This window comes from Pelophylax lessonae (assembly GCF_965119305.1).
Source record: "Pelophylax lessonae genome assembly, chromosome: 11".
Taxonomy (NCBI): Eukaryota; Metazoa; Chordata; class Amphibia; order Anura; family Ranidae; genus Pelophylax; species Pelophylax lessonae.
Genome location: NC_138778.1, coordinates 168262624 through 168276511, shown reverse-complemented (window position 1 = coordinate 168276511; position 13888 = coordinate 168262624). Strand labels below are relative to the sequence as shown.

At 45.0% G+C, this 13888-nt stretch overlaps 1 protein-coding gene across 1 annotated transcript in view; it reads right to left on the bottom strand.

Annotated features, from left to right (window-relative positions):
- Window positions 1-13888, bottom strand: part of LOC309566431 (NXPE family member 4-like) — a gene marked incomplete at its 5' end in the record, with an annotated part of 79888 nt that overhangs the window by 1777 nt on the left and 64223 nt on the right. The gene's annotated exons all lie outside the window — the stretch shown is intronic.

Below are 13888 nucleotides of genomic sequence, written 5' to 3'. Positions count from 1 at the left end.
AATAAATATTGGTGACCTGTCTTATCTGCCAAAGGATTTGTAGTTATATTCTTTTACTTTCATGATTCTGCAGACTCCTGCCAGACAACATAGTCAGTTCCTGCTTTTCTAAAGCTTGTTTTTTGCAGACTGCTGTTCAGTTGAGGTATATAGCTTAATCACTTTAATACAGGGCCCTTTTACCCCCTTCCTGCTAAGTCCACTTTTCAGCTTTCAGCGCAGGTACACTTTGAAAGACAATTGTGTGGTCATGTAGCACTGTACCCATATGGAATTGTTATCATGTTTTACACAAATAGAGCTTTCTTTTGGTGGTATTTAATCACCACTGGGTTTTTTATTTTTTTAAAATATACGTGAAAAATGCAGAAAATTTGAAGACATTTTTCTATTATACCAGTTTGCAAATAAGTAGTTTTTCTTCATAAATTTAGGTTAACATTTATATTTCTTTATTAAAAATAACCCAAATCAGTGTTTATTATTTAGTCTAATTGGAAATTGATCAATCTTGATATACTGACTCATATCATAATTCCTGAGGGCCTAAAATGCCAGGACAATACAAATAATAGACAGTCCATGGTATTTAGTAAGAGGCATAGTGAGTTTTTTTAAGTCGTAATTTTTCCCACAATTCTTTGGAAAATAAAGAAATGAAATACAATTTGTATTAATGTCATGTTAACAAGTTATTTCTCTCACACGGCATAGGCATACTACCAATACACCCCAAAATACATTCTAGCACTCCTGGGTATGGCAATACCACATGTGTGAGATTTTCACAGCCTGGCCACATAGAGGCTCAACATCCAAGTAGTGCCTCCAGGTGTTCTAGGAGCATAAATTGCACATCTAATTTCCTGACTACCTATAACACTTTTGAAGGCCCTGGAGCACCATGTCAATAGAAAAGGCCCACAAAATGACCCAATTTTGGAAAGCAAACACCCAACATACATTCTATGAGGCATATTGAGTCCTTTGAACATGTCATTTTTTTTATACACAAAGTTGTCATTTTATAAGATATTTCTAAAACACAGCATGGACATAGCAAGAATTACACCCCAAAATACATTTTGCTACTTCTCCTGAGTATTGGGATACCACATGTGTAAGACTTTTTCACAGCCTTGCCACATAGAGAGGTTCAAAATGTAAGCAACACCTTCAGGTGCTCTAGGAGCCTAAATTACACATCTAATGTCTTGACTACCTATAACACTTTTGAAGGCCCTGGAGCACCAGGACAATGGACACACCAACAAAATGACCCATTTTGGAAAGCAAACACCCCAATGTATGTTCTATGAGGCATATCGAGTCATTTGAACATGTCATTTTTTTCTATAAGTTTTTTGGAAAGAAAAAATATATTTTTTTTTACACAAAGTGGTCAATATATAAGATATTTTTTTTAAAACACAGCATGGACAAGAATTACACCCTAAAATATATTCTGCTACTTTTTCTGAGTATGGAAATACCACATGTGTGGGACTTTTTGACAGCCTTGCTGAACAAAGCATAAACAAAAGATTACCTATGAATTTAGTAAAGTAGTTGTCCACAGAGGAGAGCCAGTCCTGGCTCCAGCAACCAGGCAGAGATGTGGTCAGCTACAGCCAAATTATTTCTCCAGGCAGCAGGCAGGAACTAAAAAAGCCCAGGGTCAATACAGGCAGCAGGCAGAGATATGGTCAGCACAGCCAGGAAGGAACATCAGGCTTAAGGCCTTGGTCAGGTTAGACCTGAGCACAGGGGTAGAGGCTTCTTCCCACCCAATCTCTTAGAAACCTCCAGACTCCACTGACAGGGATGATGGTATAGCGCAGGTTGTCCCAGGTCTTTGCAGCACATCTGCCGGTAGCACACCACCAGCTGTAGTCTACAGATGGCTAATTTCTCTGCTCCATCTGCTGCAGTGAACAAAAAAATACTGTCACTGCCACCCACATGCCCAGCGTTGAAATGCAAGCTTGTCAAAGCTGCTGGCTTAACAAGTTCTGCCTTTCTGTCTGGTAGATTCTGCGAATCTATCTTCTGTGAATTTTCAGAATGTGCTGTACCACAATGCCAGGTTCCCAGTCGCTATTTCTTTTCACGTAAGGCCATTCTAGCTCTGTACCAACACAAGGAAGGCAATATTCTGGTATCGTTGGGCAAAGCAGTCAGCCGCAAAGTCCACGTTACTGTTGACACGTGGTCCAGAAAACATGGTCAGGGACGCTATATTTAGTTCACAGCATGCTGGGTAACTGCTTGCTATTTGGAAGAATGCAGGACAGGGCTCAGTGCGGCAGCTTGTTGTGTCGCTACATCTACAGCTAGTGGTGATGATGTGAGATTTGTCAGTTCTCATCCCTCCCCCTCCTCCATGCCCTCCTCTGCTGAATTATCCTATGAACCACAAATACCCCCCAAGCATTCAAGGGGCTATTCAATGAGTCAGACTAAAAGGTGTCATGCAGTGCTTCAGTTGGAGTGTCTAGTGGACAGGAACCACACCAGAGCAGAGATTCTTGTAGCTCTTCAGGGGCAGACCCAGAGGTGGTTCCCACCACGCCAGTTGGAGCCAGGAATGGAGTGTGCGATAATGACACAAACCTCCTGCCTGCCCTCAGAGAGGGAAAGTTGACACATGTGCCATGCCTGGCACATGTCCTTAATTTGGTGGTGCAACATTTCTTAACCACTTAAGCCCCGGAGGATTTGGCTGCTAAACGACCAGGGGGTATTTTGCGATTCGGCACTGCGTGACTTTAACGGACAATTGCGCGGTCGTGCGACGCTGTACCTAAACGAATTTGGCGTTCTTTTTTTCCCACAAACAGAGCTTTCTTTTGGCGGTATTTGATCACCTGTGCGATTTTTTGATCACGCGCTATAAACAAAAAAAGAGCGTCAATTTTGCAAAAATAGCAATATTTTTCCCTTTTTTTTATATGAAATTCCCCCAACAAAAAATGTAAAAATCAAAATTTTTTAACATTTTCGGCCAATTTGTTTTATGCTACCTATGTTTGGTAAAAAAAGTCGCAAAAAGCGTATTTTGATTGGTTTGCGCAAAAGTTATTGCGTTTACTGACTAAGGGAAAGATTTTTGGCATTTTTGTTGTTTTATTTTTTAACGCGTAATGGCGGCGATCTGCGATTTTTTTTGCGGTACTGCGACATTGGGGCGGACAGATCGGACCCTTGACTGACATTTTTGACACTTTTGGGGTTACCAGTGACATTTCTACAGTAATCAGTGCTATATGTATGCACTGTTACTGTAAAAATACACTGGTAGTGAAGGGGTTAACTTTATTTGAGAGGGAGGGGCTGTGTGTGTCCCTAGGGGCGTGATTCTTACTGTGATTGGCTGTGGCTTCAGCTGTATGCAGAGTGATCAACGGATCTACATAGTAGATCCATATGATCAGCTCTCATACAGAGGGGAGAATGACAGGCAGCTTGTTTACACAAGCTGCCTGACTTTCTCCCTCTCCCCCGCCGATCGCAGAGTGGCCGGCGGACATCGGGTCCGCCGGTCACACGCGCGGGGGGGCCCGTGACCACGCGGGAGCGGGAGCGCGCCTCCGGCGGCGCGCGCTCGCTCCCTGGACCCTCACAAGCTAGTGACGTAGCCCTACGTCACTTTGCCTGTGAGGGGCTGACCGCCGACGTAGATCGGCGTGCGGCGGTCGGCAAGTGGTTAAATAGATACCCAGGGTTGGAAGATCCGCTAAAGGAGGCCAGAAGAGTCTGTAACTATTTCAGTGTTCATACACAGCCAGTGCTCAGTTTGCTGAAATTCATTGGAAATGACACCTGCCCGTAAACCGCTGATTAATGACATGCCCACCAGGTGGAACTTGACTTTGGCAATGCTGCAGTGGCTGCGCATACAGCATGGGGGCCGTCAACGAGTACCTGTGTGAGTATGGCACAACGACAGGCTTAGGCTGGCACTGCTTTTTTTTCCCCATGCCAATGGCTGCTGATAAAGGATGCATGCACTTTACTGTCACCATTTGAGGAGGCCACAAAGATGGTGAGGTGTGACAATGCATGCTATAGTGACACAATCCCTATTGTGTTCTTGCTGGAGCAGACTCTGAGTGGCATTATGGACAGAGCACTTGAGGCATAGCAGCGGAAGGAAGAGGAGGACTTTTTTCCTCTCAAGGCCTGCTTTATGCAGATACCATTCTTCGTATGCCACAGAATACACACGAGGAGAAGGAGGAGGAGGATTCTGGCAGTTTTGGAGGCATTGAAGAATATGAAGACATACTTCAAAACCTAAGAGATGGTTTTCAATCCCCAAAACCCTTGGGAGTAGTACGTGGCTGGCAGGAGGCAGTTCCAGATAATGTAACCCTCAGTTATCTGGAGGATTCTGCTTCTCATGCCTCCACAAACCTGTGGTGCATGGGCTCCCTTATGCTGAAAAGCCTGCGAAAGGACCCAAAAATATGTGGTATCAAGGAGAAGGGTCACTATTGGTTAGCAACCCTCCTTGACCACCGTTACAAGGGGAAAGTCTCAGAACTCATCCCGTCCCCAAAGAGGATGCAGAAGATGAAATCTCTTGAGGACACCTTAAAGAGGAGTTTATCTAATGCTTTTCCTGAGTAGTGGAGAAAGGGGCCACCTAAGTGATGCATTTCACAATTTTTTTAGTCCTTGCCTCGCAGGGCTTTCAGTTTCCACATCTCATTGGCAGCATCTGCATCATATTGTGGACGATTATCTAGGGGCGAAAACAGAGACAGAGAGCTTTCCAGTTGAGGATCCACTGGGTTACTAGGTCATGAGAATAGACCACTGGCCAGAACTTGCCCAGCATGCAACTGAGCTCCTGGGCTGCCCTACATCCAGTGTGCTTTTAGAATGGCATTCAGTGCTGCTGGAGGTTTTGTTACTGATAGTAAAACTCATCTGTCCACAGACTCTGTGGACCATCTTACAGTTATCAAAATTAAGTGTACCTCTATAGGGTTACGGTGTGAAGGCACCTCCGACACCCAAATACCAATTTTTCCACACCTGTTTGACAGGTGCATATCATTTACATTTTTGACAGCAAGGCCAATTCTTGCTTTCATCAAGAGAACCTCTATAGATTACAATGTGAGAGCACCACCGACACCCAAAGACCAATTTTTCCACATCTGTTTGATTGGTGCAAGTGGTCTCTGCATCGTCAGCTGGGCTTACCTCGGAGCCACAACCTGGTTCCAGTTTGCTGTAAGTCTATACCCACCATCAGGGGCCCTATTGAAGTAGCAGACTGTGACTTAGACTCTGTGCCCTGGGCAACCCCAGGTTGGCCTTTTATAAGGGCTCACTACCATAGAAACCTAACACTATATAGCAGTGGTCCTCAACAGTTCTCAGGGCCCACTAACAGGCCAGATTTTAAGTATTACCTTGGGGAGATGCAGACTAGAGTACTGCAATCACTGAGCAGCAAATGATATCACCTGGGATGTATTTCAGTTATCTTGCAAACCTGGCCTGTTAGTGGGCCCTGTAGGCCAGGGTTGAGGACCACTGCTATATAGCATAAAATATCAGAATCACTGGTCCTCAGAATGATTCTTTATGACATAATATATAGTCTTGGATAACGTGTTGTTGACTTGGGAGGAATAATAAATGTAATTATTTAGGCCTGGACTGTGTCAGAAACACTTAAATCTGGAACGTTTTTAGGCTCCATTCACACCTGAGAGTATAAATTTACTTGTGTTTTTCGGGTGTTTGTTTAAGCTTTTTTTACAACTTTTTACAAACTTTTTTAAAGCAATTTAGAAGTGTATTACAAGCATTTTACAGCTTCAGACATTTTTGTTTAGCCAAAAGAAAGCACTAGGGGGAGGAGAGGGAGAGGGAATTAGGGGTAGAGAGCTGCTATTTGAGCGTTTTACAAGCATTTTTCTGCTCAAGCCAGGCATTTCTATTAAAGTCTATAGGGCCAAAAACACTTGTAATCTACCAAAAAAGAAGTTCATGTACTTTTTTGAGCTTCAGGCATTTTGCTTTAGGCGACAAAACACTCATGTGTGAACAGGAGCCATTAGGATGAAGGTAATTTTGCTTGTTGGCCATTTAGAGCTTTAGAGCTGAGCGTTTTACAAGCTGAAACTGTGAACGGGGCCTTAAAATGTCTTTTGCAAGAGCCATTAAAAGCTATCTGGTATTTGCAGGCCCTGCCTTAAAGTGGAATAAACTCAAACAATTTAAAACCACTGACAGGTGGGGTTTTTATGGCAGAAGAGACCCTATCAGTCTCTTCTGTCATAAACCTTTCTCCCTGCCTGTCACCGAAGCTCAGCATACATTTATAGCACTGCACGTTGCCATGATGGTGTGACTACTGTGCAAATACATGGGAGTGACATCATCACAGCCTGTCCATTAATTCGGCCAAACAGAGCGAACCCAGAAGAAAGACCAGGGGAAAATGGAAATGCCCCTGACCAGCAGGAGAGCTCGCTGGACGGCATTGCTTGACAGGTAAGTCGGCCATAATGTGCTATAATGCAGACTAAACTATGCCACACTAAGGCATACACCACCCGGAGGCCCATTTATAAAAAAAATAAATCCTATAACGGAGTTTAATTTTGCTTTAATGATATTCACCTCAGTGGTGGCTGGTGCTCAAATTTTTTTGGGGGGGGGGGGGGGCGCAAACAGAAAAATGTAATAGGCATCGCAAAAAACGCTGTAAAAAATTGCGTGACTTTGAGGTCACAAAAGTGGGAAAGGGGCCTTCAGTAATCAAGGCATAGCGTGCTCCCTTTCAATGCACAGAGACCAGCCTGCCCCCCTTCAATGCACAGAGATCAGCTTGCCCCCTTTCAGTGCACAGAGACCAGCATGCCCCTTTTCAATGCACAGAGATCAGCGTGCCCCCTTTCAATGCAGTGACCAGCATACCCCCTTTCAATGCACAGAGATCAGCGTGCCCCCTTTCAATGCAGAGATCAGCGTGCCCCCTTTCAGTGCACAGAGACCAGCATGCCCCTTTTCAATGCACAGAGATCAGCGTGCCCCCTTTCAATGCAGTGACCAGCATACCCCCTTTCAATGCACAGAGATCAGCGTGCCCCCTTTCAATGCAGAGATCAGCGTGCCCCCTTTCAATGCAGAGATGCCAGCGTGCCCCCTTTAAATGCAAAGATGCCAGCATGCCCCCTTTAAATGCAGAGATGCCAGCATTCCCCCTTTCAATTCAGAGATGTCAGCATGCCCCTTTTCAATGCACAGAGACCAGCGTGCCCCCTTCAATGCACAGATGCCAGCGTGCCCCCTTCAATGCACAGATGCCAGCGTGCCCCCTTTCTATGCACAGAGACCAGCGTGCCTCCTTTCAATGCACAGAGACCAGTGTGCCCCCTTTCAATGCAGAGATGCCAGCATGCCCCCTTTCAATGCAGAGATACCAGCATGCCCCCTTCAATGCAGAGATCATCGTGCCCCCTTTTCAATGCAGAGATGCCAGTGTGCCCCCTTTCGATGCACAGATGCCAGCATGCCCCCTTTCAATGCACAGATGCCAGCGTGCCCCCATTCGATGCACAGATGCCAGCGTGCCCCCTTTCAATGCACAGATGCCAGCGTGCCCCCATTCAATGCACAAATGCCAGCGTGCTCCCTAACAAATGCCAGTGTGCCCCCTTTCAATGCACAGATACCAGTGTGCCCCCTTTCAATGCAGAGTGAACAGCGTGCCAAGCCCCCCCCCCCCCGAGACCAGTGCACTTACCTGTAGCGGCGGCTTCTCTTCCGCCCCCCGGCGTCTCCTCGAGTCCTCAGTCCTCCCACCTCCTCCTCAGCCAATGGTATGGGGTTTGCCTTTCGGCCAATCAGGAAGCGCGTATCGGACTCGCTTCCTGATTGGCCAGGAGGAGGATCCATGTGACAATAGCAAATTTTCATTCGCTATTGTCACACAATGGGTGGGCTCGGGGCGCACTGCTCTGCTCCCCGGGTCCACCCTTTGCTGAAGCCTATTAGAGCATTTGGCTCTAATCAGGTGACTAAAAAAAAGCCCCATTGAACTCCATGCATCCGGCGCCCCGCATGCAGATTAGGGGGCCGGACGCATGGATAGGGGGGGCGGCGCCCCTGCGCCCCCAACGCACCGGCCGCCACTGATTCACCTTTAAGTGGTTTTACAGACCACAATGGCTAACTACTGACCCCCCTTGGTTTGGGTTGTGTTGATACCCCCTTTTACCCCCTTCCTGCCAAGGGCAATTTTGAACTTTCAGCGCTGTCACACTTTGAATGACAACTGCGCGGTTATGCAACACTGTACCCATATGAAATTGTTATATTTTTGTTTTCACACAAATAGAGCTTTCTTTTGGTTGCATTTTTTCACCACTGGCTTTTTTACTTTTAGACTGCAACTGATAGGAAGCACTGATGGGCACTGATGATGCAGCACTGGTAGGCACTGATGAGGAAGCACTGATGAGGCTGCACTGATAGGCGGCACTGATGGGCAATAATAGGTGGAACTAATACAGTAGGTGGCACTGAAGGGCAACGGTAGGTGGCACTGATAGGCAGCACTGATAGGCGATACTGATGTGGAGGCACTGATGGGCACAGATTGGCAGCACTGATGAGCACTGATTGGCAGCACTGGTGGGCATGGGCACTGATTGGCAGCACTGGTGGGCACTGTTGGGGCTGCACTATTAATTAGAACATTGATAATCAGAGCACTGATTATCAGTGTAGATGTCCCTTTAACACAAGCTGCTCATAGGCTCTTTTCTCCCCTCCTCACACTGTCAGAGTGAGTAAAGGAAAGCTAATAACCGGCTTGTGCTTACATCGTGATCAGTTGTAATTTGACACAGCTTATTACATTGTAAAGGGCTGCTGTGATTGACCCTTTACCCCGATTCATGATCAGCTTAGTTTGAAGGCTGGGCATTCACGGGAGGACGTCAGATGATGGCCTCCCGGCAAAGTAAGTCTGCGCTGTAGCCGTCTTTTGGCTATAGCATGGGCGAGAAGTGGTTAATCTGAGAATTTGATGTCTGAAAATGAATTTTGATTATGACACCTCATTTCCCAGACTTTTTTAATATCAAACCCACAGCTGTGCATAAGCTTGCCTGATTGGATATATTTGAACAGACTGCTCAGGTAGGCACTTGTCCTCATAATTGTTGGTAAATCTAAAGGAGATTTTACAGAATTTGTATAAACAGTATAACAGTTGCTTGTCTGACAATTGCTTGACTTCATGCTGATAAGACATGCTTTCTCCTAAATGTGCATAGCAGCATAAAGATGTAGCATTCTCTTAGTGTAGAATGTTATTTAGTTCTGGCACCTTCTGTAATCAAGGGAGTGATAATTGTTTATTCTGGCCTGTTTAGGGTTTCACAGGCTGGGAGTTTGATTACTTTCCTCTGCCTCTAGAGGAAGCTTTTAGAATTTAGGGAGGGAGAATTCCAAAACCAGCCTGAATATTTATACCCCTAGCCAATCCCTGGAGATGAATGGGAGATGGGCATCCAGTAGAGGGCTGGAATGCAGAAAAATATTTTGAGACACTGAAAAGCTGGTTTCCTTCTCCCTAGGAGGGTTTCAGGGGTGCAGCCCTAGAACCATGTAGCTGCTCTAGGAGGCCTCAGAAACATCCATAAGTAAATGGACTTTACTCAGAAACTGACTGCATAACTACACCACCAGGAATCTGGTCCTGAGAAATGGCATCTCACTCACTGAGTTGTGTCCGAAGGAAGCTGGAAGTCAGAAGCTGTTCTGGGGACGTGTGAGTGGCAACCCAAAATAATCCTTGAAGATGTGTGTTGGAAATCTGCACTGGTTACTTTGCTTGATGCAAGGTACCCAGAGATCCAAAAGATCTGTGTCATGGCCTTCAGCTGTTTTGACCTAGACTTTTAAGTATTCTACCAGTACTAAGGAGAAGCACTGATGCCAAGGAGATTTGCCTTATGGTCCCTAGCTGTGAGGCCTTAGCTTGTTAAGGAATTATCTAATGGTCTTCAACATTGCAGGCCCAGACTGTCCACTATTTACTATTAGAAACTAAAGAACTTTGCTTTATGGTCTTCAGCTGTGAAGTGTCAGCCTATTCAGAAAGTCACCTCATGGTGTTTAGCTGTGAGGAGTAGTGATGGACGAACATTGGCCGGGGCGGTTCGTGAACGTCAGCCATAAATTTTCTCAAAAGTCCGCGAACAGCAAGTTCGCGGCGGGCCCCATTGACTTTAATGGGAGGTGAACTTTAAAAACCTTTAGGTTATATTTGCAGCCACAAAAGACGTACTAGCTGTGCACAAATAGTTCCAGCACATGGAGAATATCATAACAGAAGTATTGCAATTGGAAAAGTTGCCCTAATTTTTTTTTTTTTACAGCAAAAATTTTTTTTTTTTCATAAATCAGCCAGAAGTGACAGCAGCCGATGAATACATTGTCTAATACATATAGGGTCCATTCACACATCTGTAAAATGGGTCCGCATCCATCCACATTTTGGCAGAACCTTTACAGACCCATTGATTTTCAATTCCAGTCTGAAAAATTAAGCATTCACAGGATAAAGAATTAAGTGTCAGCCAGTATAGGCCCCAAAAATTAGCCCACATGGGTTTACCTGACAGCTAAGAACGTTGTATTCTGTGGCTGAAGGTACATTAGGCATTCACAGGATACAGAAGTAATTGTCGGCCAGTATAGGCCCTAAAAATTAGCCCACATGGGTTTACCTGACAGCTAAGAACGTTGTATTCTGTGGCTGAAGGTACATTAGGCATTCACAGGATACAGAAGTAAGTGTCGGCCAGTATAGGCCCTAAAAATTAGCCCACATGGGTTTACCTGACAGCTAAGAATGTTGTATTCTGTGGCTGAAGGTACATTAGGCATTCACAAGATACAGAAGTAAGTGTCGGCTAGTATTGGCCCCAAATATTAGCCCACATGGGTTTACCTGACAGCTAAGAACGTTGTATTCTGTGGCTGAAGGTACATTAGGCATTCACAGGATACAGAAGTGTCGGCCAGTATTGGCCCCACAAATTAGCCCACATGTGTTTACCTGACAGCTAAGAACGTTGTATTCTGTGGCTGAAGGTACATTAGGCATTCACAAGATACAGAAGTAAGTGTTGGCCAGTATAGCCCCAAAAATTAGCCCACATGGGTTTAACTGACAGCTAAGAATGTAGTATTCTGTGGCTTAAGGTTCATTAGGCATTCACAGGATACAGAAGTAAGTGTCGGCCTGTATAGGCCCCAAAAATTAGCCCACATGGGTTTACCTGACAGCTAAGAACGTACTGTAGTATTTGGTGGCTGGAGGTACGTTAGGCATTCACAGGTAACAGAAGTAGGTGTCGGCCATTCCAGCCCCCAAAAATTAGCCCACATGGGTTTACCTGACAGCTAAGAACGTTGTATTCTGTGGCTGAAGGTACATTAGGCATTCACAAGATACAGAAGTAAGTGTTGGCCAGTATAGGCCCCAAAAATTAGCCCACATGGGTTTAACTGACAGCTAAGAACGTAGTATTCTGTGGCTTAAGGTTCATTAGGCATTCACAGGATACAGAAGTAAGTGTCGGCCTGTATAGGCCCCAAAAATTAGCCCACATGGGTTTACCTGACAGCTAAGAACGTACTGTAGTATTTGGTGGCTGGAGGTACATTAGGCATTCACAGGTAACAGAAGTAGGTGTCGGCAATTCCAGCCCCCAAAAATTAGCCCACATGGGTTTACCTGACAGCTAAGAACGTTGTATTCTATGGCTGAAGGTACATTAGGCATTCACAGGATCCAGAAGTAAGTGTCTGCCAGTATAGGCCTCAAAAATTAGCCCACATGGGTTTACCTGACAGCTAAGAATGTAGTATTCTGTGGCTTAAGGTTCATTAGGCATTCACAGGATACAGAAGTTCAGGCCTGTATAGGCCCCAAAAATTAGCCCACATGGGTTTAACTGACAGCTAAGAAAGTTGTATTCTGTGGCTGGAGGTTACATAGTTACATAGTAGGTGAGGTTGAATAAAGACAATAGTCCATCCAGTTCAACCTGTGTAGGTGTGTGTGGCTGTAATCATCTCACATAGCCCTGAATGTTCTGATCCTTGAGATGTACGTCTAAGAGTCCTTTGAAAGCCACCATACTTCCCGCAGAAACCACCTCTTGTGGTAGAGAATTCCACAATCTTGTAGCCCTAACAGTAAAGAACCCCCCACGTTGCCTGAGGTTAAAACGCTTCTCCTCTAATCGCATTGTATGCCCTCGAGTCCTCATGCAATCCCTTCGACTGAATAGCTGTTTTTCTATGCCGAGATCCCCATTGAGATATTTATAAATTGCTATCATGTCCCCCCTCAGGCGTCTCTTCTCCAGGGAGAATAAATCAAGCGATTGCAGATGCTCTTCGTAATTAAGGTCCTCCAATCCCCTAATCAGTTTAGTTGCCCTTCTCTGGACTCTCTCCAGCTCCAACACATCCCTTCTGAGGACTGGCGACCAGAACTGGACAGAATACTCCAGATGTGGTCAGACCAGAGTTTTATTAAGTGGAAGGATTATAGTCTTATCTCTGGAATACATCCCTTTCTTTATGCATGCTAATATTCTTCTGGCTTTGGCAACTGCCGCTTGACATTGCATGCTATTGCCTAATCTATCATCAACCAAGACTCCCAGATCTTTCTCCATTTTTGATTCCCCCAAGGGTTCCCCCCCTAACGTGTATTGTGCTTTTATGTTTTTAGTCCCCAAGTGCAAAACCTTACACTTCTCCACATTAAACCTCATTTGCCATGTCATTGCCCACTTCGTTATTTTGTCCAGGTCATTCTGTAGGATATCTGCTTCATGCTGTGCAGTTTTTGCCCTGCCCAATTTTGTGTCATCTGCAAAAACTGATATCGAACTACTGATCCCGTCCTTAATGCTGTTTATGAATAAATTGAACAAGGTTGGTCCCAGGACTGAGCCTTGGGGGACCCCGCTTATCACCTCAGACCAGTCTGAGGACACGCCCTTTTAGCAAGTTCCTTATCCAAGAGCAAACCCTGCTGTCGATACCTGCAGACCTTATTTTATAAATTAATCACTTGTGGGGAACTGTATCAAACGCCTTAGCGAAATCCAGGTACACCACATCCACTGGTCTGCCCCTATCTAGCTCACAGCTCACCTCCTCGTAGAATGTTAAGAGATTGGTTTGACAAGAACGCCCATTTGTAAACCCGTGCTGATTACTGCTGATGATGTTGTTGTCTTTACCATACTCTACGATATAGTCCCTTTATCATCCCCTCCAGAAGTTTACATACTATCGATGTCAAACTGACAGGCCTATAATTTCCCTGGATATGCCTCTGCCCCTTTTTTGAATATTGGTATCACGTTAGCTTTCCTCCAATCCCCTGGTACATTTCCTATCATAATACTGTCAGCAAAGATCAGGAACAGTGGTATAGATATAACCTTACTGAGTTCCTTGAGTACTCTTGGATGTACACCATCCGGACCTGGTGATTTGTTTGTGTTAAGTTTATCCAGCCTTTCCCTGATTTCACCCTCTGTTAGCCATAGCGGCAAGACCTGTGTATTACTACTAACCATACAGTCATGGTCAGTGTACCCCTCCTTTTCCTGTGTAAAGACTGATGAGAAAAAAGCGTTCAGCACGGTTGCCTTTTCAGTGTCCTCTGTAACCATCCTCCCATCATCGTTAATTATGTGTGCAATATGCTCTGCCCTAGTTTTTTTGCTGTTGATATATTTAAAGAATTTCTTTGGGTTTTTTTTTTTACTATCCTCCGCTATTTGTCTCTCAAAGTTGATTTTAGACATTTTGATTTCGT